The 23,399-nt window shown below is 45.7% G+C and overlaps 1 protein-coding gene across 2 annotated transcripts in view; it reads left to right on the plus strand.

The window, feature by feature from the left end:
- The window catches only part of SKI (SKI proto-oncogene), a 100,675-nt gene that overhangs the window by 35,259 nt on the left and 42,017 nt on the right, over positions 1-23,399 (plus strand). The gene's annotated exons all lie outside the window — the stretch shown is intronic.

Raw genomic sequence — 23,399 nt, forward strand, 5'->3', positions numbered from 1 at the left:
CTCAATATAGTGTCCTGCTGAGGAGCTCGGAATGCCATGAAAATCTACTCCCAGCTTCACTCCCAGGGCTCGAGTTCCAGGGGCTGAGCGTCACCAGGGGAGGAGGTGATGGCTGTGGTGGCTGAGCTTTGTCTGAACCAACAATTCCCCTTTGGAATCTCCAGAGGAGGAGGTGATAGCTGTGGTGGCTGAGCTTTGTCTGAACCAACAATTCCCCTTTGGAATCTCCAGTTGTTGCTGCCGTGCCTTGTCACACTCACAGTGGATTGCCAAGGAAGCTGGAATTGCAACTACCATTTTGGCTGGCTATAATGACATGGAAATTAAAATATCACTACCTAGGCTAAGCTAGTACTCCAGGTGGGCCTGGATTCCAAAAGTGGGGAATTAAACCAAAACGTATTGTAGCCAAGGGGAGCATGGCAGGGTTAGTTTTGAGGGCCGGAGGGTTTCTAATGATGCATGGAAGATTAGAAATGCTTACTTTGAAATCCCAATTCTCAGGACATAATTTTAGAAGTTGCTTAGGATAATTCTCTTAGGGACTTAAAATGATTAAGATTTACCATGTGCTTTAAAGATGCTTCACATTAGAATACTGATCTGACCTGACTAGCAATGCTTCCCAGAACTTGAGTCTAAAAGTGTAACTGTAAATCCAGAAGTTTGGCTGAGTGAAATTTAGGTAAATAAGTATCTGTGAAACTTCTCACATTCAAGGCATGTTCATCTAGACATACTGGGGAGGTGTGTAGTAGTAGAAAGCTGGAAATAAATACTACAAAATTAGTTTCCTCTTATCCTGTAAGAGTTAGAACAGTTGGTACTTGTGGTAGAGTAGGAAAACTTCCCCAGCATTTTTCAAGATCTGACTCTTCTGAGTTAAGAATGGGGTTTTTTTTTGCCTTTCCAACTCAGAATATGCTTCAGAAATGGTTACACACAGTAAACCTGAACAAGTGGCACTAAAGGTCATGAGACAGGAAGGGGAAGAAGGAGGTTTTTTGGTTGTGTCAGTCACAACTGTCTGCAGGAAACCACAGAAACCTGCCCCAGTCTGGGGGATGTCCAGTCACAACACACGTTGTTGGCCAAGTGGTTCCTTCCTGTCCTACAATTCTGCATGTCCTCCCACAGGGAACTTTCTTCTCTTTCCCAGCCTGTCCAGGAGGAGAGCTGCAAGCTCTCACAGAGTGTGTGCCAGTTTATATCCTGCCCTGGCATAGATTGTCTTGCTCTAATTTGTTTTAAAATGCTGTTGGTGAACAAGCAAAGAGATGGACAGAGGGGCTGCAGGTGCCTCATCCCCTTCCAGTGCCCTTTCCTACATTCCACAGCAGGGACATGGCTCTTCCTGTCCTGCCTGGCTAGAAACTGAATGTGTTCTTTCAAATAAATGTGACAATCCTCGATGGTTTTTGCCTCCACAGAGTGGTGAGCAGTTTGTAGAATCAGGCCCCAAGATTTTACACATCTGGGATCCACTACATGCTGTGTCCACATGGAAAATCTGCATAATATTTAACCTAATGGGTGAATTCAAACTCCTGCAGCTAAGTCAGTGCAGCTGTACTTGGAATGTGTGCAAACAGATCTGATAAGAATGGTCTTTTTGTTTAGATTTGTCAGTTAGGAACATCTTAATTTTAAGTACAACACACAAAAAAAATACGAGTCTGTTGCTGTTGACACCAGTTTAGTTAGAAACGGGTGCAGCTTTTCAGTGTAGGAATGATGTTGGTGTTCCTTTCCTCATGAACAGTTTAATTGCTCTCCTTTAAAGAGAAGTTTAAATCTCCAAGGGAGTGTGTGCCAGACTCCTGACACGCATGACAATTGAACTGTGTCTTTTCCTGCCTGCTATTTAACAACACTATTGGCATATAAAATCACTTAAGTTGAATGACTTGGCCCAGCTGAAAGTGGTGGTAGGTGCAGAGATAAAACTGAGGTAATGAAGTAGCGTTGTTAGCAAAAAACTGAATTTTGCCTTGATACTCTTACTACAGCGATGATTTAAAAAACCCCAAACCACCCTGCTTGTCCTGTAGCAGAACTTGTACAGCTTAATAAATCCATATACAGTCATGTAGTGAGGTGCCACTTTCCCTTATTTATACTGAACATGCTCATTATATTTAATTTTTTAGTGCAGGAGCCCTGTTAGAGCTATAGATGTACCACCTTTTTTGAACACATTTTCTTGGCACAAATTGGTGTGTTTTGTTGGTCTGTCACATCAAGCAATATCCTTGTCAGTGCCAACTAATTGCTATCAATCATCTGCTGAGCATGAAAGGCTGGTCTGAACGTTTATTAAAGCACGTTAAAAAGCACAGGACACACGATTCTTCCCCAAAGAGGAGGCTGGGAGGGTGTTCTGTAGGAAACAGGCTGACACATCCCCGGGTTGTGTGGCGGGTGGGTAGATGGAGCAGGCGTGAGTGATTTATGTCAGGATTTAGTGCCTGTCACTTGAGAGCGAGTGTGAAAGTGGTCAGGAGGAAACCATTCCTCCCTGATTGCTGCAGGGACCATCAGGGACCATCTGCCTGCTCACACACGGCTGGCAGAGCTGCTGCTGCTGCTGCTGGGGTGGTGCAGCAGGGCACCAAGGAGTGCAGGTGATGCTGCAGGAGCTGAAATAATCCAGCAGCAGCCAGAGGAGTGCAGGAGCTGAAATAATCCAGCAGCAGCCAGAGGAGTGCAGGTAATGCTGCAGGAGCTGAAATAATCCAGCAGCAGCCAGAGGAGTGCAGGAGCTGAAATAATCCAGCAGCAGCCAGAGGAGTGCAGGTGATGCTGCAGGAGCTGAAATAACCCAGCAGCAGCCACTCAGGGCATCATTGACTCAAGTCTGAAGTTCTCCCTCTTGTTAAATCTGTTTGCAGGCTGTTTATTTCATTGTGTGCTGCCTCTTGGATTGTCTTGGCATCCAACCTGACGTTTAAATTGTGTGTAATAATTTATTAAGATAACAGTAGGCTGTAGCCTGGTTGTCCAGAGCTGTTGCTTTTCCTGCCTCCCTTGTTCCTGGGTCCAGACCCAGGATCCTCCAAAGGCTTTGCAAGCCCTGGGTGAGGAGCTGCCCCTGCAGCTCCCAGGTGTCCTTCTCCTGGAACAGCCATGTCCAGCAGCTCCATGTGGATCCAAGGCCCAAAAGGTCAGAGCTCTTGTGTGTGTGGGTGTTTATTACCTTCCCTTGGCTTCTCAGGAGTCCCATTTCATGACCATCATCAGTCCTGGCCAGGGCACCAGGAGGGTCAGGGCTGTTGTCTTTTTTTTTATGGCTCTTGATGTTTTTTTAGGGGAAGCAGTCATTCCTTCTCTTTCTCACAAGCTCATCTGAAAGTTCTAGAAATAATGTTGGCTATCAAGGTTTGAAACATTTTTATTCTTTAAGAGAAGCTGAGTGTTCACCTTAATTTTAAAACAAGACATAAACTTCAAAACCCAAAGCAATTGCAAGTCTTCACAGCTGTCTGGAATAACAGCCTGAATGTAGGAAAATGAGCAGGGTTGGAAATAAGGGAGAAACAGCTGTGCCTCATTTTGGCCTCTCTTTCCTAACAGCAGGAACCCTTTTCCCAGTGAAGGACTTGTACACTGCAGTTTACTGGTGCCCAGTACACTCATAAACCATTTCAAGGACCCTTAGGATTTTTTTTTTCTCTTTAAAATGTGAAACATAATTCTGGAAAATGTGACTTGCTATGACAGCAGGCACCAAAAAAAAGACAAAATACACCTAAATTCTGAGGAGAAGTGAACAGGTTTGGGGAGAAGGAGGAAGAATCACACTCCCCCTACCCCCCTTTTAATCTTACTGTGCTGAATGGTGTACTTGGGTAAGTAACACATATTTTGTGTCTTGTATTTAAATTGTGATGATGGGTTTGGAAGAATTTTCCCAGATAAATATCTTGTTTTCTGACTGGAAGATGTGTCTTGTTCCTGCAGTTCTATTCTGGAATTCTGTTACCTGTCTTCTGTTGTTTCCCAAGGGATTCCTTGTGCTTTGGGAACTTTTTCTTTAGTACCAGTTTACTTCTCCCTCTCCCCTTATTTATTTTAAAAAAAGCAAACAAACAAAAAGTGGACAAATTGTCATTAAAACACTTGAACACCAGAGCAATGTATTATTCCTTCTTGTTAGAAGTCATCTGTCTTACCATTCATACGCATTGTCATTAAATTACATTTTAATTTCCTTGTGAATGGTATACGAAAATATTTTCCAAATGGATTTCTCGAGAGCTTTGCTGATAACAGGCAGTAATGGGGCATTTTCTGCAAAAGCACAGCAGAGCTGCTGTTCTATATCACAGAATTTGAATGTATCTTTGGAGAAATATCCAAGAGCACTGATTGCTTTGCCCAGGTGGACTTTTAGAGAAGTGCACGTTCCCCAGCTGCAGATCAGCTTTCATCATTCACTGGGATCTTTCCTAATCCATCACAGGCGCCTTCGGAGAAAGCCCCAGAGAAGTCTGCAGGAGACCTGGGCTTTTGCTGGGGTAGCCTAAGTAACAGAACACAGTCAAAATATAGAAACAGGGCTTTAAATTTCCTATGCTACTTTACAAACAGGCTAATGTTTCAGGATAGTGTTGGTTTTTTTTGTTTTTTTTTTTTTCTTTAAAATTAAGCAATACAAGGCCCAAAAAGAAATATTTTCTCATCAAAAATGAAGGCTGTGAACAGGTAAAAAAAATGAAGATGTGTTTAATTAAGATAAGGATCTCCATAGGAAAAGGAGAGATTAAAACTTAAGGTTTTAATTTTTGTGTTCTCATACTTCCAGGGAAGCCTCAGTTGTCTTGACTGGAAGCATTGGGTTTCTTTTCCAATGAAGCTGGGTTTTGCAGATGGTGTTGGATGAGAGGCTTTGCTGAGATGCCTTTGGAAAGCAGTGCCAGGAGGGGAGAGGCACGGGCTGTGTCAGTCCAGGGTCACTGTGGAGTATTTGGGTTTGTCTTTGGAGCCCATTTCCTTCAGGCCATGGGGTTTGCCAGGTGAAGCTTTGTTTGCTGCAGGCTTAAATTTCATTTTTCAAGACATTAATTCAGAAGTATTTGAAATATGCATTTTCCCCTTTTCCCCCCAGTTAAAATAAGATCAACCTGAAGTTTGTCAGCTCTTGACTTCCCTCCTGAAGCCTAAGCTGGACCTGTCCTGGAACTTCCCAATTGCAGCTTGGTGGTGTTTCAGTGCATCGAGTTGTTCACAATCAAAGTTCAGCACCTTGGCTGCTATTGAACTTTTCCCTTTTTGTCACAAAATATTGAAAGTGAGGAAGTGAGTATTTGTTTTTGGTTGTCCAAACCAAAACCACCTCAAAAGGGTTCAGGTTCTGGGAAGCAGTGAGGCTTGTGTTGGTTTGCAGGTTTGTCATACAGTGTTCCACAAAGTGTTATTCAATCACTGCCTGTATTTTTAGTCACAGTTTATTTGTATTATGGTAGAAATCGGAGGTAGTAAAAACACAATAGAGGTTCCCACTGCTGGGAAGTTCAGTACATAATCCCAGAGAAAACTCACTGGATGCAGAGGATAAGTGGAGGAAGAAAACCCAACCCCCCCAATGTGCATTGGTAGATTTGTCCTAAAACCAACCCCAAATCCTCGCCAGATTCCATTGGCTTGCTTATCAGGACAGAGCAATTTCTGAACTGCAAAAAGCAGGAATGCCATTGTGTCCCAGGAAATAATGATCCTGCAGCATTTACATCACACCAGATCTGCCTGTCACTGCTTGAATTGTGGAACAGATCTGATTCCCAGCTGCACTTCCAGAGGGAATCTGAAAAAGGCAGGGTCACAGGGAGGTGTCCCTGTTGGCTGTGGAACTGGTTACAAGATTATTTGCTTTTTTTTTTTTTTTGGTGTATGCAGTGACAAGAGCCTGCTCTGTATTTGTACACAACTTGAAAGCAGAATGATTTGCATTCGATGGCACAGACACAAAAATGGACATATGGATTGTTTTGAAGGAAGTGAAAGTTGTTTTGTTTCTGCAAACTGGAGCAGTTAAAAATACATTGTCAAAAAAATTTCTAAACCCACTTTTCCTTCAGGCAATTCAGTGAGAGCTTGTTTAGGGGTTAATATTGCAGGCTTGAGTGACTTGAAGTTGTAAGAACCCTTGGAATGTGTAAAGAGGGGAAGGATTCTGTAGATAAGGCTGAACTCTGAACTCGGGGCACAATCCAGTTTACAGTTAATCTCCCCCCATAAAAGCAGCATCAGCTGTCAGACCCAGCCAGGACTCCATTCCTCCTCTTCACCTTGTCCAAATAAAGAAAGTAGGCTATTGCACCTGAGAGGAGGGCAGGGAAGGTGGATTCTGTGATTCCTGAGCTTTGAAGCACACAGAGCTGGAGCGGAAAAAGAAGGAAGAGAGGAAGTGTTGATCTGAGGTGGTTCAGCCTGTTCAGTCTCATGGAAACGGAGTCCTCTTGAAGGGGAGTTGTTTTTTGTGGGTTCATTTGGGTGTTTTTAATGCTTAACCCATTGCTCTGACAGCCCATGATCCCCCAAGCCCATTTCCATCCCTGGATGTCTTTGGGAGCTCTCAGGGACTGCATTGTGCAGCTGAGGAAGCAACAAATTCCAAGTTACCTGATTGTGTGCAAGCAGGGAACAGGGGGAAGAGAGACACCCACTGCAGCTGGGCTGTCATTCCAAAATGTTTCAGTTTCAAAATGGTAAAAAATCCAACATAGACATGACTCCAAGTCAAATATTTCATCAGTAGAGGCCTGTTATTTAGTTTGTATTTTAATGTCCTTTCCTTTTTGGGATTGTTGTGGTTCCCTCCTAATTTCACCACTCAGTGAAGTTCTGAAGAAGTTGCCCATGTAGGAAAACATGGGAGTGAGTAGGTTTGTGTGAGTCTTATTTTCTTACTTTGATTCTGTGGCAATCAGTCTTGTTCAAGTGTTTAATCTTAGGTGTTTTATGTGAGGGTAAACCTCTTTGAGTTGATTCTAGAACACACAGAAATAATTTGTGATTATAAACAGAAGTAGGACGAGATTATTGTTGGATTATACCTGCATCTTGATGATAATGGTCAGCTTGAGGGTATTTGAAACATGGACTTAGCAGCTGTTGAAAAATCTGCAAGGGAAAACAAAGGACATAAACTTTAAATCCAGGAATTTGCATTCTTTGGCAAAAGCTGATTGTGAATTTGCATTGACTGCCCAACTAATGACTGGGCAGCTGGTGACAATTAGATCTCTTTATCTTGATTTTAGCACCTGATGTGCATTGACCTTCTCTCTTGCTCCTCCAGAAATGAAGGGATGTGAAATCATAATTTGTTTCCAAAATCTTAAACCATTCCCACAGGCAGAACAAACTCGTATTTGGTCATTTTATCAGGAGCAACAATTTGTGACCTTACTAAAATCAGGAGGTTGCTGTGTCATTCTAACTCTCATTTCCTCAATATCTTCCCTCTTTACATCCTTCCAGTTGATTTTCTGACCTAGGACATCATTAATTTTCTTACAATCAGGTTGTATGGGGGTATTAAGAACTGGGCACGGGTGTGAAGGTTGGGCAGTTGGTTTCTATTTTGGACTGCTGCTGAGTGATGGGCTTGAAATCCTTGTCTCTGTTAACCTGCCTGCAAAAATGGAGATAATGCTGCTTATAGACTTATATGAAGCACTTAGAGGGTTATCTTTTTTGATAGGCTGCTTGTTAGGGAAGGATAAAACGGCTTGAGAGCTTGTGCCAAAACTAGACTGCACTGAACATTTGGAGAAATTGATTTTAATTTAAATTTTCACTCTCGCTGCTGGTGGAAGCCAGAAGGGAAGGAGCACTTCAAAAAGCAAGTCTCACTGGCTTTTTTTTTCTTTTTGGGCTCTTTTTGGAAGGTAGGAGTGCAGCAGTTCCCACAGAAGAGGTGCAACCCATGTTTTTAATGACTGAGGCTGGGGGATCACTGATGAGGCTGAGCTCTTATTTAATCTAAGTTTCAAACCCAGCTACTTGTGCTGAAGAACACAGTCCTGTGAGGTGCAAAAAATACCCTGTTCTGGCATTCCTTTTCAAATAGGGCCCTGCTAATGCACGCAGAGACTCTTGCTTAGGAGATTGCTGAGGAAAGGCTTGGACCTTTGAAATCCAGACAATACCAGAAAAAACACCCATAGGACTCTGAATGGTACCTCCAAAGTGTGTAAGGCAGGGGTGGCAAAGCCTTGCTGCTGTCAGCTGGAAAAGTCATTATTAAGAGATCATTATTGGGAGTGCCAGCTTCTTTCCAATGACAGATTGGTGGTGGTGTTGAGGATTCACTATTCCCAGTACAAATTACACATTTGAGAGAAACCTCCTGTGTCCCACTGGGACTGCAATTCCTGTGTCCCACGGGGATTGCTGGTGGGACCAGCGTGTTCCAAGAGGTTCTTTGGCTCTTCCTGTGCCCTTTGGAGCTCCTGCAGCCACCTGGGCTTGGAGAGGGGCACAGCAGAGGTGAGGGAGTGTCTGCTTGGCTGGCCCTTATCACCTGCCACCACTTCTTCAAAGGTTGCTCAAGGTTTAAAGTTCTGGCTTTGAGTAATCGGCCCAGGAGGACCTTACAGAGGGAAACAAAGGCTGAATACAGAGCTGTAAATGCTGTCACCAAGGAAGTGGGTTTGTCTGAATTTACAACCTTCTGAGAGAACCCAAAATGCTCTGCTTACATTCTGCCTTTGAAAGAAAAGTGTCCTTTTGGCTATATTTTTCAGCCCAGTTTCTGTCCCCTTCACCCCCTCCCTTATTTTTTTAAGCCACCATTTTCTTCCTATGCTTGTTCTCTTTTTTTTTTTTTTTTTGTCATTATATCATGTTTCTCAGTGGAGATGCTTTTTTTTTTCTTAAAAAAAAAAAAAAGAAAGAAAAGCAGCCTCTCATCAGAGGAATGTGCAAGCAGAGTACATTTAAGAGCCACATTCTGTGCTGCCATGGCAACCAGAGTTTTAAAAATGATACCGTCGGTGTTCCAAAATGATGCAACCTACAATGAACATCAGGAATAATTAAGAAAAGTCGTGTGTGCTCTATGCTCAGGAGAAGAAATGATGAGGGGACCATTTCTCTGTTGATTTTTCCCCCTCCAAGTGACGTGTGCTGCTGTTTGGGGTGGGTTTTTGTACCAGCAGTGCTCGCTCAGGGGTCAGTGGCAGGGTTGTGAGGAACCTCCTCGTTTTTTCCTGAGGGGTTTTCTAAGGTTTTCCCCTGCTGAATCTATTTTTTTTTATTTCACTAGCTGCAGAGCTGGGGTGTAGCTTTGGGATGAAGCTCCTGCTGCAATGCCCCATGTTTGCCTTGTTCCAGGGCTTCCAGCCCTTGCTGGTATCCACAGCCGGGAATTCTTGTCCCAACATACAGGCTGTAGCATAATATAAAAGCTCTGCATTTATTAATGTCCCTCCTTAAGCTTAATTTCCATCTTTCATTCTCCTGCCAGTACTGGAGAGGGAGCAGTAAAACGTGGAAGTCCCAGGGGTGGATGCTGGTGCATGGGGGAGTCAGGAGGGCTTGGAAATGGCAAAGGTCACAGGTTAAGACCCTTCAGTGAGGAGCACAGAAGTCTGAACTTGTTAATGAAATGACTGGGATTTTTAGCTGGGTCAGGAAAGGGAGGAGATTGGGAAGGAATAGCAGCCCCAGCTTTTGGGAAGCCTCATGAAGCTTAATTGTGAATATTGCTGCTAATCCCATGAACTGGATACTTTCTCCTTCCTCATTTTTTTCCAAACAAAAAATTAGTTTTTTTCCAAATTAACTGTTCAGTCTATTTAGGAGAATAAGACTGAATCCTGCTGTTTGCCAGACATCTAAGTAGAAATTATTTCTGCTAATTAAATTAGTACAATCCAAATAGCCATGCAACTTCCAAACAGGATTGCTGTGCTGGGGGAACTCAGTGCATTTCCAGTTGGAGGAGAAATATTTCTTTAGTGGACTTGGAAGGTTCTGCTCTTTTGTTGATTCCTCAGATCTTCATTACCAGCCAAACGAAGTATTTCAGACATAGGCTTGTGCATGAAGATAGTGTAAAACACCAAAATTACTTCTGAACTCCACCTCCTGAAAAGCTGTTAAGTTTGTCTTTCCTCTTCCTGCTCTGCATGTGTCTGTTTTTTGTGCCCAAACACAGACAAGCCTCGAGAAACAGGTTCTGTATCCCTTGAAGGTTGTTTCACGAGGACCTTAAACAACAACGATAACAAAAGAAAAAACCCAAACCAGTACCCAGAGCAGCCAGAAGCGAATGGTCCAAGGCCAGCTCCCTCCCATCTGTTCCAGAAGGGTGAGATTGCACATCCCAGCAGTGCAATTGCCACCCACAGCTGTACCTCCACACCCCCACACCCTTCCCCGTCCTCCCAGCATCCCCACCCGGAAAGCGAGAAAGAAACAGTTCTGTGGTAACGTGGGGTTTCTTCTTGTTAATTGTTCAGGGTGAATCCGTAAAAGAACAAGGAGTTCATGCCCCAACCACTTCCCTAGAGTCTGGTATTATAAGAATCTGATTTCTTTCCTCTTTTGCTGACGAGACAGATTGAAAGTGTGTTTTACGGGCACACCCTTTCAGGTTTCTCTATCTCCTCTCTTGCATTAATTTTTAATCACTTCCTCCAGTTGACATGCAACAACGCCTCTGAGGACTGGCTGGATTTATTCTCAGGCAGGACCTGCTCAGCCTTTATCAAAAAATCTAAGGTGACATGACCTTAAAAAAACGGATTCTGATTTCAGACAGGCTGGTGTGCATTGGCTTCAGGGGAGCAACACGAGGCTCCTGGAGATGGGAATCACACAAACACCCCTTGCACTGGAGAGCAGATTTCCTGGGCTATCACGTGTGCCTGCTAGCAGAGGATTCCTTGTGCAATTATGGAATTATGGAAGTGCTGCCCAGTTTTCAGGCAAGAGAGAAAGGTCCTGCTGGTTCATTAACCCTCTTGTTCTGAAGTTTTAAACTCAACAAGGGAAGTGAATACTTGGGAGGATGTGAATGTCTGTGTATGGATATGTATTCAAAGGGTCTGTATGAAATACTCCACAGATGATTAAAGATGCAGTTTCATTTCCCAGGTGATGTGCCAAATTCATTCCAATTAACTAGAAAACCAGCACGGGGGAAGGGGGATTTATATATTTAGTGTGAGTAACCTTCTCACATTTTGAAAAGTGTCCAGCATTGCATCTATGGGATGCATCGTTAATACTCAGTTCCCAGGCACTGTGGGGGCAGATTGTAGTGCTGGACCCTTGGTGTCTGTCTGGCAGCCTTGGCTGCTCGTTCATGGGCTGAGAATTTGGGTCAGAAACCCGAAAGGAGCTGCAGGTGAGTTGGGGGTGGAACACCTGCACACCCCGCAGTGCAGAGCAGCAGCTCAGCCCATGCAGGTGCTCCTTTAAGCCCCTGCTCAGGGCTGCCTGTCCTGGAGGCACGAGAGGAAGTCATGCGGTGCTGCTGAATGGATTTGCCTTGGACACAGTCCCAGCCAGGGAAATTGTGTGACAATTTTAGGGCAAAGGTTCCCCTTGGGTGACATTCGACAGTATTTCAAATATCCCGTGTGCGTTCCCCGGCCCGGCCCTCCTCCGCCTCGAGACAAATCAGGGCGCGGAGAATTAATGAGCTGCTGGCTGGGGATGCCCCGCGCGTCCCGGGGTGACAGAGGGTGACACAGGGTGACAAAGGAGCGGTGGGTGCGGGTGGGGCGCCTTTGCGGAGCCCGTGCGCGGTACCCGCACGGAGCAGAGCGCCTGGGAAAGGCCAGGGCACATCCCCCAGCGGGATGTCGTGCCGGAAAAGCAGCCAGGGCTGCAGAGGCCGGCAGGGAGCCCAGGCTCCCCCGGCTCCTCCAGGGATGCCTGCGGGATGCGTCAGCGGCGGCAGCCGGGGCGGGCGGGCGCGGGGCGGAACAGCCGCAGTCTGGGCTCCAGCCTCCTGGCTAGACTGGAGAAACTTCTAATTGAGTTCCTGAGCCTCCCCTCCCCTCCCTGCAGCTCAGCTGAAAAACACCCTGGCTCCCAGCCATGCCCTTTCGCAGTGACCTTGCCTGCAAATAGCGCGCAGGAATTTTTACAGGCGCTGTGCACTTGGAAAAAGGGCTGGGGGGGTGACAGCAGGGAGCTGGGGAGGGGGTGCTGGTCCCTCGGCTTTAAAAGCCAAATCCATCAGCTTCCCTTGTCAACCTCCTCCCCTTCCCTCCCCCCAAAAAAAAAGCCCACTGAGCCCATGAATTGCAAATTTCGGTTCATTGTGCTTTCTCTTTTTTTACAATGCTATAGATTAATTTCTCTCTCTGATGGTACGACAAATTTTAAGACTCTAAAGATTGATGTAACTGATTGGTTTGAAGGGAATTTTTTTTGTGCGGTGGCAGGATGATACACTGTGTGCTCAGGTTCCTTGCACATAGAATTATTCTTTGACATGTATGTAAAAAATATGTACTTAAAATGTAGGGTGAGTGTGTGTATGGGCCTATAAAAATGTTCCTACATCCAGTTATGCATGAACATAATGTAAAATGATCCTGGTAATGGCTGTCTCCTTAGTGTATATACATAAAAAGCAGCAGCAACCACTGGCTAAAAATAACCCCAAATTCTTCTCTCGGATTACATCAATTAAACTTAGAACGTTTGATGCAAAAAGTTGGGCTGGTAAATTCTGGTTAAGAATCCCTGGTTCTGGGATGCAGGCTGTGGAAATCCCCTGGGGCAGGGACACAGGAGCCACCCGTGGCTGTGGCTGTGACCAGGCTCCTCCACCTCCTGTCAGCAGCACTAAGTCAAATTATGGGCTTTTCTGGGAGGGACGAGTATGACCCGTGTCAGCAGAGGTGTCAGAAGGGATATTCCTGCTGGAGCTGCGTGGTGCAGCCTCTTGGATGTGGGGATGTTCAGCACTCTGCAGGATCCTGCTGTTCACACGTTGCCACCTTGTTCTCAGTCCCCGAATCGCCTTGTGTAACGTGTCACTGGTATCACACTCTTCAGGCGTGTGTTCAAACTTCACGGTACAAAAGGGAAAATTGATAATCCAGAAGTGGCTTTAATTAAAACTTGTTTTTCTTGTTCCTTCTCCCGTGTTTGTCTGGGGCAGCCCCACTCCCTGCAGTCAGCAAGCTGCTTTTCCCTGCTCTCAGAAGTTCAACTGTTGCAATCAAAGGTAATTTTGTTTGTGCAAGATACTCATCTCCAAAGGAAGGGCCAAGAATAGGGGTGAAAGAGAGGACAGCAGGCTGATGACTTAAGTGTTCCTGTCAGGCCTTTCTGACAACCCCAATAATTCTTTAATGGCTTCCTAATAAAGGGTAACATCATTATGTCTGAGAGGTTTTTTGGATCGCTTTTCTACTCATTTGCTAAAGGGAATGAATAAGAAGTGGTCAAAACCAGCAGACCTCTGTGCCTCCACGCTGTGTTGAGCAGATGCTTCAGCAGTGTCCGAGTTCTTTTTAGCTTTTATACAGAAAGGGAGTAATAGACTAAATTTTGTTGCACGTAAATTCAACTGCAAGATTCACCAGTACACATTATGCTCCTGGCACTTTTTGTGAAAGCACCCCAGAGTCTCCCCAGAGGGTTCTGATACCTGAGGGATCCAAAAGGGAAAAAAAAAAAAATATTCTTCTGTTGCAAGATAGAATTTGCTTAGTGTGACTTTCTCTGAGACATATGGTGCAGCAGCACCTGTTTTGTAAGTATGATCTCAGTGCAGAGAGAGCAGATCCTCAAGAATAGAGGAAATTTCTGCTCTCCTTCCCATAATTCCACCTGGCTGCCACCTGCTCCCACATTTAATTGGCCTTAGTCCCTTGGCTTCCCACTCCGACCGCAGGGTAGGCAGGAGGAAGCAGAGACAGACAGTGAGTGTGCAAAGTGTTGTGGGGAAACAAAAGGGACTTGGAAAGAGCAGCTCAGGGAGAAGCTGGGCTGCTTTGTGTGAGCCTCATCATCCCTGGGGACACAGCACAGCTTCTTGGCAACCTGGGCCAAATAACCTCTGCACTTCTACACCATCCACTGGTTCTGGTGGTTCTGAAGTTCCCACCTTTCAGGTCTGGAGCACAAGATAGTGATGATAACAGCTGGGAGTATCCAAATGTAGCTGGCAGTGGTGGAGCCACACACCAGGGATAAACATCCTGACAAAATTGAAGTGTTTATTTGCATGTGGATGTCACTGCTTGGTAAATCCCAACACATCTGGTTGCCACCACTGAGATTTGCCAGTAAAAATGAGGGTGTTTTGCCTCGTTTTTCCCAGAACAGAATGAGCATGGTTGCTCATGGAGAGGAGCTGTGAGAAGCTGATACTTAACAGATTTAATTCCTCCTTGGCTGTGTTCACCCCACCCCTACGGAGTTCAACCACCTTTTTTCACTCACTTAGTATGACCACAGATATTTAACCACGGATTCTCAACTCAATCTAACCACACTGGTAGCCGTGGTGAAGACGAGCAGCTTCGGAAGGAAAAGGTGGTAGTGACACACAAACCTGTGGGGATCTGTCTGCAGAGCTGAGCACTTGCTTGAAACCCTTCTTGTCTCTCTACCTCTCTCTTACATGTGTACCCTGGACAGCAAGCTGGAGTTAGAGGCTCAGAACACTTGAAATAAGCACTTTTATACGAGATGGGCCCTGAGTTACAGGCAGAGCTGGGATGGATCAAAGCAATTCTTGGTAAAGCCAGGATTCCTGTCAGTGTTGTGCTGTAAAGTCAGCAAGCTTTCCCATTCTGAGTGAGGCCTGCAGTTGCTTACTGTCTTACAGCACATTCTGAAGTGTTCTCCATCCATTTTCTGCTGCTGAAAATACTCAGGTCTGAACTATTCTGAGTTCCTGAAGCCCAGAATTTCACTGACACGTGTTAGGAGATGCTTCTCAAATAGCTCTGGGAAGCCTTTTTCCATCCTAAGGTTTTGCTTTTGCATTGCAGTGGAGCTTGGGATTTCATTTCAGCACCTGGCTTGGGGGTCAGTGGATGGGCACCTTCTCCCTCCCTCTGAGCTTGCAGGAAGAGGGAGGAGAAGGACATCCGGAGGAACAAAGTGGCTTAGGAGGTGTCCAGACTGTCTGCAGAGTGTGCTGGATAATCTGGGGCCACGAGACACTCCCAGGCAGTGTGAGGTGGCTCTTGCTGATCTGCAGCATTAATTCAGGGTTTTTTCTATGTTAGTGCACTTTCACTTCCTTTTCTAGAAAAACAGCAAACTGTAGCTGAATGCTCCTGTTACTGCCCTGTAGGCCCCTTATGCAGCAGTGGGGAGAGTCTGTGGAGGGAGGAGATAAGAAAACCATCTCACTTGAATGAGAATTAATTGCTTTTGCCTTGCTTCTGCAACATTCCTAAGTATAAGACTGTAATGGTTACTTTAATATGTAGAGCAATATATGAAATTGTCTTTTTTTTCTCTGGGAGCCTTTGAGTTTTATTTAACTGCTGCCTACATGAGAGGTCAGAAAGTGCAGGAAGCAGAGCTGACTGAGCTTTCCCCTGCTCACATGGAGGAATATGTGCACTGTTCTTCAGGCCCAGTGCCCAGTTTTCAGTGTTTGGGACACTGTTGGATTTAGTAGAGGAAGGCAGAGACCAGGATGACGCTTGTTTAGCTCTCCCTCAGTGGTCTGGCTTAGAACTTTTGCCTCTCACCCCTCAGTTCTTAATGCCTTTTAAAAGAGTTTTAATAGTTGGACGATGATGGATGTGGTGGCTCACATGTCTGCACGTGTGGAGAAGTTGACATCCACAGGCAGTGTCCATAGCACACATTCCAAGGTGAGCTGTCTTTTTTTGGTCAATTAGAACTTTAGAACAGCCTCAGTCCTGCTCTGTCTCACAGTTCCTGGCTGCAAACACACACACAATGCATTGTTACACCTGTGCTGGGGCTGAAACAAAACTTGCAACATTACAGAAACCATTTCTATAAAATCTGTTCTTACAGAGCCTTTTATTTTAGTTTGAGGCTGCTTTATGCTGCCGTAAAGAGGCTTTAGTGCAGTTCAGAATGCGCTGCACAGTCCAGCCTCCAGACACACAAATGGGAGCATTCCCAGCTGTTTCCCAGTGAAGCTGATTTGCCCAGGCCCACCTCTGCCCCCGTCAAGGAGCACAGAGGTGAGAGTGAAATGCAGTAGCACAGCAGCAGGAGCTGCCCCTCTAAATCATCTGGCAGTCAGCGAGCAGAGCCGGTGCCAAGTGCGCCTTATCGGCGGGGCAGATAAGGGAAGGTCAGTGCCCTCGGAGCTGTGTTTGCAGAGGTGTCTGCACAGTCAACACAGCATCTGCTTCTCTGCCTTTCCTTCAGATTTCAGCCCCAGGTAGAAGATCTCTGACTGCTCAGAGGCAGCCAGGCAGTGCTGAGCATCTAAAGTTCCATGTGCTCCATGGAATAGCGTAGTGAGGAGTCTCGCAGCCAGCTCCAGTGGAAGCTGAGACTAAGGATATGTAAATTTAATTCCTTTGCCACATAAATCCTCTGTAAGTATGATCTAAATCGTGTTAATCCAGATCTGCAAAAAGAGGCCTTTCTTTTCCTTTTCTTTGGGTTTAAACTCTTTGGAATAGGAATTGCTTGTAAATGCGTGTGCTCACAGCGCTGTGCTCTTGTTAGAGGTCTGTAAAAACTTCTGCAGGGTCCCTGCTGAAAGAATGGGATCCATTGGAAGTTTTTAGAGAGAGAGCAAGGTCTTAGTGAACTGAGAATTCTTCCGTCTGCCAAGGAGGAAGCGAGGGCAGAGATAGCCTGGTGCTGTTTGATTGCAGAACAAAGAAGGAAGTCATTAGGCCACACCCTTTATGTGTTCCCTTCCCCTGCACGGATGTGAATTTCGGACTGAGACTTAAAGAATCCTAAAGGTAGGGGTGTGTTTGTGCCCTAGAAAAACCAGACTGGATGGTACAGAGTCCTCACGAGCTGCTGTGCACCCAATGAATCCGGGTTTGCTGCCAGCTGAAACAAGAAGTTACGTATGATTCTGTTTTTCTCCTTTCCATATTTCTTTTTTCCATTAGCTTTAGAGTCAGTTAATGTTTATACAGACTGAGTCACTCATCCCTACCCAGCCACCAAAGAATGCATTTAATTCACAGCTCAAGAAGCAAACTGAATGTTTAAATTGACTCAACCTTTGTGGAGGCTTTGATCCATTCTGGAGCGGAGTGACTAAGTGAAACCAGGGGAAGTCAGATTGCAGTACCCAGCTCACGACTGTTGCTGTGGGATCATTTTCACAAAGAACCCTGAATGTTACAGCACTTTGGGAGTGGCATCGGGGGTTCTGGGCTGGGACAATGGCTGCTTTCTGCAGGGCACCACAGTGCAAAATGACTGGGCAGCAGCCAGCAGTGCAGACCTTTGGGGCTCTGCAGACTGCTTTTAGAAATGCCAGCCCCTTCCAGGGCTTGGATTTGGATACCTTGGAGGGATTTAATTTTCACAAAGTGCTGAATACACATGCTCTGAAAAGCAGAGGTGCTGGAAACTTGTCCTGTGCAAAGCCTTGCTTGGTGCCTTTTTCAGAGTGTGGTGTTAAAAATGTCAGTCAAACGTGGCCAAAGACCAAAGCATTAAAAGAAGCCTTTTCTCTGTCATCCCAATCTCATCTTCTGTCCTCAGTCCTCCTCCCCCATTATTCCTTCCACTTCTGGAGCGCTGAAGGATTTGAATGCAGCTGGATTTGAGGTGTAAATAACTAAGCTGTGTGTGGCTGGTTGTGGGAAGTGTAAGGATCTCTCTTCCAGGGACTCTGCAGTATCTGGAACGAGTCCTGTCCAGGCTGCAGTGCCATGCTCCTGTCTCTGACCACCATTCCATACTGAACCAAGGGCTCCAGAGCCTTGCAGAAAGGGGGTAAATTGTCTCTTTTGAGCAGTGCAATTCCTGTTGTACGTTTTCTGGGGAGCAGCCAGAAATCCCTGCACACTGCCTCTCTCTTCTCCCTCTTATGCACACTTTGTCTCTCTAGCTTTTCCCTTGCCTTTTGTGCCAAGAATGTGGTGGGGGAAGGGGGAACCGCACAGGAAATGCCTCTTCTTTTCTCTAACGACATTTCCAGCTGCATTTGGATGGGAGAATTCGAGGAGGGGGAAAGCATCAAATCAGTGGAAAGTTGTTCAGCTGCCAAGTCAAACTGGTACATTTTAGCTCTGGAGACAGTAGAGCCTTTTCTCCTGAATTTTGGCCCATTTTTAAAGTTCCGTTTTTGGAAAAGCAGGGGGAAAAGAAGTTAGTGACATCAGTGCTCCTGGTTTTTATTTATATACGTATTTTTTTCAGCAAAAATGAAGCTAAATTGCAGCTTTACTTCTAAAGGTTGAAAGTGCAGTGGGGTTTAGGAAAGCTTGAGCAGGGTGATGCCCTTTTCTTTCATAGCAAGGAGTGCCCACTTACCTCTCCATCTTTTATCCTCTTTTATTATCTTTTATCCATCCAGCCACCCATGTGCAGAGCCAGAACCTCCTGCTCTCATCTTCTCCTCGGTGGTGTTGTTCAGTAACTCTCCTGTCGAACCTGGGCCATGGGCTGAAGCAACACCCTGCAGTGCAGGCTCAGCCCTTTTCCAGCAGCTGGGGATGGATCCCTGCAAGGGTGGCCTCGCAATTTATGGGGTGCCAAGGACGCAGAGGGGGTAGCTGCAAAGTGGAGATGTAGATAGGACAGGAGATGAAAGGTGTTCCAGCCAGACAACAGGATTTCTTCTCTTCATCTCAGTCCAACGAGGAGGAGGAGTTCTCCCAGAGTTGTCTGAAGTGTTGCAGGAGATGGGCTTTGCCTGTGGCAGGCTAAATTTGGAGTTTATCTCTCTCCTTGGTTCGGTGCCCAGCATCCTGAAATCTTTTGTTCAACTCATGTTCAAACAATATTCTTTTTGTGGCCTGTGAGAGTAAAACTTGTGGTGGACCTAACAGAAGTGGCAGGCAAGCACCAGGATCATTTCAGTGGTACCTGTTACAGTTTTAACAGCTCGAGTGCTGTGGATTTTGCAATTGTTTGCCATATAAACTGTGTTTCTTTGAGTAAGGTGCAGTGAGACATCAAAGCTCTGCAGCAGTTTTACCTTGTGAAAAAAATATATAAAAGGAGGAGGAAAGAAAACGGGGGGGGAAAAAGCAGCTTGTTATTAGCAGCCTGGTTGTCTGCATTTAGAAAACCTATTAAAAATGCATCATGCTGAGGAGACAGTCTGCACAGTGTGTAAAAAAGATGGGTTGCAATAATTCTGTCTCGGTGTTTTGAACCACAGCCTCAGACAACATACACAGGATGGGGAAGGGGGGTTGGGAATAGAATTCTAAGAAAAGTTGTTTATTGCAGTGCAGTCGTATCCTGGACTGGAACCAAATGCGTGACTGTGCCAGGGTCACAGAGGAGCTGCAGCAGGAGAGAGGAAAAGGGCAGCAGGATGGTGGGGGGCAGGAGGAGAGCTCCCCTGAGCTGGCATGATACTCTGGGGAAGGTACAGGAGAGCTGGAGTTGAGCTCAGCTGGATTGATCCCAATCTCTCTTGAGCTGGGGTAAATCAAAGCTGGATTTCTGGAAGTCACATGGCTCTACATTGATGGGAATCTCCAATATGACTTAACTGAAACACAGGAGTTGTTTGATTCTTCTTCTCTCTGCATTTGTTAAGGTTAACAGGAGAGCACAGAGGGAGCAGAATGTCTGGAGGAAGTGGGGGAGAGCAGAAAGTCCAGTCTGTGAATTCTCTGTGTTTGAGGGAGTGTGCTCTGCTCTGAATCCTGGTGACTGCCCTGGCTCAGAGTTTCAGGTCACCACCAGCAGGGAAGGTGAACCAGTCACCTGCATGAGCATCATCTTCATGCCCATGAGGGCTCTGATGCTGCCAGGGACACACATTGAGTGTTCAGAGTGTGCCACAGGCCTAGGCTCCATGATCTTTAAGGTCTCTTCCAACCCAGTGATTCTGGGATCCTGGTGGGGTCACAGGCACGGTGTGCAGCACCCCACACAGCCCAGCTGCTGTCCCAGGGCTTTCCCCCCAAACCTGCAGTTGCTGATAAGTTTATTCTTTCCCTGGCAGCACAGAGGAGCAGATGGGTGTAGTGCAGTGCCAGCTTCTCTGGAGATGCTCTGCAGCCTCCTGTCTCTGTACTTAGAGAGAGGAGAGGGAGGGAGTGTTGGAGCTTCATTCTTTCCAGGGGTGAAAGGATGGTGAAACCCCCATTTGCCCACAAAAGCCAGAGTCACTGAATTTGCCTGTTTTCACAGCCTTGAGGGTGGATGTCCTCGCTGTGAGCAGTCTCTGCTCTTTTCCTTCTCCCCTCTGAAAATGCTGGGTTCCTTTATCTCCCTGCTCCCAAGCCTCTGTGGCCCTGTTGTCCCTTCTGCTTTCCAAAGGCACGGGGAGGTCAGTGAGTGCCCAGGGTGGGCTGGGCTGGTGTTTCCTGCAGATTGGGAGGGAAGGAGCAGCGAGGGAGCTTGAAGCCTGCCCCTGCTGATAGCAGAAATTGTTTTCACTTGGCATTTCCATACTGTTGCCATGCTGCTCTTACCTAACATTGCAGAAGAATAATTGTAATATAGCAGGCCTGGGAGTTCACTTTCTCTGATGTTTTTGATGTCTTTTTATTCAGAAGTTTGAAGCTTCTTGTGTTGAAATGCAACAGAAATACTGCAGAAAGCCCTAAATTGTGATAAATAATTTCTTCCATTTATTACTTTGTTGCTCTCTCTATGCTTCAGCTTTTTGTACTAAGATCTTTATGAAAATGCACTAAAGAAGCTCATCAGTGTCCAGCAAGGTATTTTCTCACACCTCTCCACTCATAGCTCATTTTAACATTGGGAACAGTCTCCTGCTCTTGCAAGCATAAATTCCTTTGGAGTAGATTAGGGAGAGCTGTCTGATGGCCACACGTGGCCTTGGACACACAGCTGACCAGTTTGCTCCTGCACAACAGGTTGGGGCACAGATCTGAACTGCAGAAGAACTGGAGTTTGTTCTTCTATTTGCTTTTTGTGGCAAATTATTGTGTCCTCTTATGTGTGTTTCTCCAGCTGCAAAAGTCAGTTATAAACATGTTTCATTTGTGTGCATTTTGGTGTCTGCAGAGTCACACACAGTGAGGTGTGGGGTGATGTTGTACCCTGTTGTGACAAACTGCTGCTTCTTTAGTGCCATTCTGGGCACATTATTCCTTCTGCTGTGCTTGATTAATTATGTGATGGGTGCTGTTTCATAGTGTCATTATTTGATATATGCTGGAGGAACTGGTGTGGAACACAAGATTGTGCTTCCTTCCTGGACAGACCTTGCTGGGCAGATGGGACTGTGCCTTTATCCTGAGCAATACCTTGAAGGATCAGATGTGCTTGGCAGCCTGAGGGTATCCTGGACATTTCTTTCCATGTCTCTGTGTTTCTCTTGAGTCTGCCCTGGGCCAGGCTGTGTTTGTGGAGCTGGAGCCTGGCTCAAACTCGCTGTTATGTCGGTTTCTATGGAGGAAAAAAAAACACATGGGCTGCCAGACCTGGAAGAGTATTAAAAAAGGAGAAGAAGGAAGTGGAGGGAGGGTGGTGAGGGGAGTGTGGGGTGGAGAAGAAATGTGATCCTCTTGTGCTCTGAAAGTAGAATCTTGATTTCACCCCTCTCTCCCTGTTTTTGAATTGTGAGGGGTGGGTTTTGTCTTCCCAGGCAGACTGAAATCTGTGTGTTTTTAACTGTTTCCAGCAGGGAGGAATCCTGACCATGAAGTGAATTGAGTCAGTGGCTGAACCCAGCTGGGGTGGGAAACATGTTGGGGTTCACCAGCACAGAGATGATTCTGCCAGAGCCTCTAATTGGGGGGTCATGGAACGAGTGCTTCATGCACGTGCTTCAAACCCTCCCTGGCCTTCCTCAGGTTTTTCAGTCAGTCTCGACAAAGCTCTGCTTTTTTAGGAGTAGTTTCAAACTGGTTTTTTAGGTGTAGTTTCAAACTGCTTTTTTAGGTGTAGTTCCAGGCTGCTCTCTTCCCATCCCCACCTGGGTTACATTTCAATAGGTGAGTTTTCAAGTGGCTCAGTAGCTACCTGTGGCATCAGATGAAAGCCCCTGCACCCGTGGCTGCTAATGGCAGTGAGTGAGTTTTATCATCTCCTCTCCATCTGCCTGGTGCAGCAGACATCTCTGAAAATCCTGACTCCAGGGAGTTGTTGGAGGTTCCTGTAAAGCAGCGAGGCCTGACGTGTTCTGGGCGGGCTGCAGGGGAACCACAGCACAGCAACAAGAAATCACCTGCCCCCACACTCATCCCTGGCCTCCAGCCTCTTGACACGTGTCCACTTTGAAATGTCTTCATAGCTGTGTTCTGGGATGATGCCTGGAATTCTTTTGGATGGGTTTGTAGCTTTGTGTTGCCATATCCCTAAAGGAGACCCCCCCCCAACCTCATTTCACTCATCAAAACAGCCCTAAATGAGAGCTGGTGGTGTCTCTGCAGGCTCCCAAACCTCAGACTGGAAGGAAATCCTGGGGTCTTCAGGTGTCATTAGAATAATTCAAACTTGGACTGAGGTGGTTGAGAGTTAGAAGCTTGTTTTGTGACCAGGCTTGGAGCTGGCTTCCAGGGAAGCTGGGAGCAATTTATGGTTTTGTGCACAAACCAGACAGAATTTCTGTGGGTTTTTTCCCCCTGAGTTTTGGTTTTATTGGCTTCAGAAATAGTCACAGGACATATACAGGCATCTATAGCCGAAGTGAAAAAACCCTCAGTGCAGTTTCTCACGGTAGCCTATTCAGTTGTTCCTCATTACAGGGAATATTCCCTCCTTTCAGACTTAAAGGTGCATCTCCCAGAAATGCTGAGTCATAGAACTTTGGTATCTTTGCCTCTAAAAGAAATCCCCAGCTCTGGTTTGTGTAAACTTTCGGATGCTGATAAAAGTGTGTCACATTTGAGGCTCTTCTTGCTTCCATATTTTATATTCAAAATCAAGGCAAATCAAGGAACAACTTCTATACTCTATGGACATAATTATTTGCACCTTAGGCCTCAGTATAATTGCTTTTACAGGTAAATCATATTCTCAGAAATATTCAAAAAGCATGCTCTATTTGATATATTGCCTTTACAGAGAGAAGATTTTTTTTTTTTAAAAAGATAAAAAATCCATCAGAATCTTGCACATTAGTGGCAGTCTTAAGATAAATGTATATTTGCTCCAAGCAGCCCAGTGTGTCTTTTCCTTTTCACTAAAGAGAGGTAATTTTATTTTCAAACAGTGTTGCACCTGCTTGTTGAATGTTGGTATTTTTACCTGGGAAAAAGATGGGTGAAAGGCACAGACACAGCCAGGGGATCCTCACCTGCCTGGCAGTGGGAGGGAGTTCTGTGCTAAGAAAAAAGTGGATGAGT

The sequence above is a fragment of the Pyrgilauda ruficollis genome, unplaced genomic scaffold, assembly GCF_017590135.1.
Source record: "Pyrgilauda ruficollis isolate IOZ18807 unplaced genomic scaffold, ASM1759013v1 scaffold169, whole genome shotgun sequence".
NCBI classification, from domain to species: domain Eukaryota; kingdom Metazoa; phylum Chordata; class Aves; order Passeriformes; family Passeridae; genus Pyrgilauda; species Pyrgilauda ruficollis.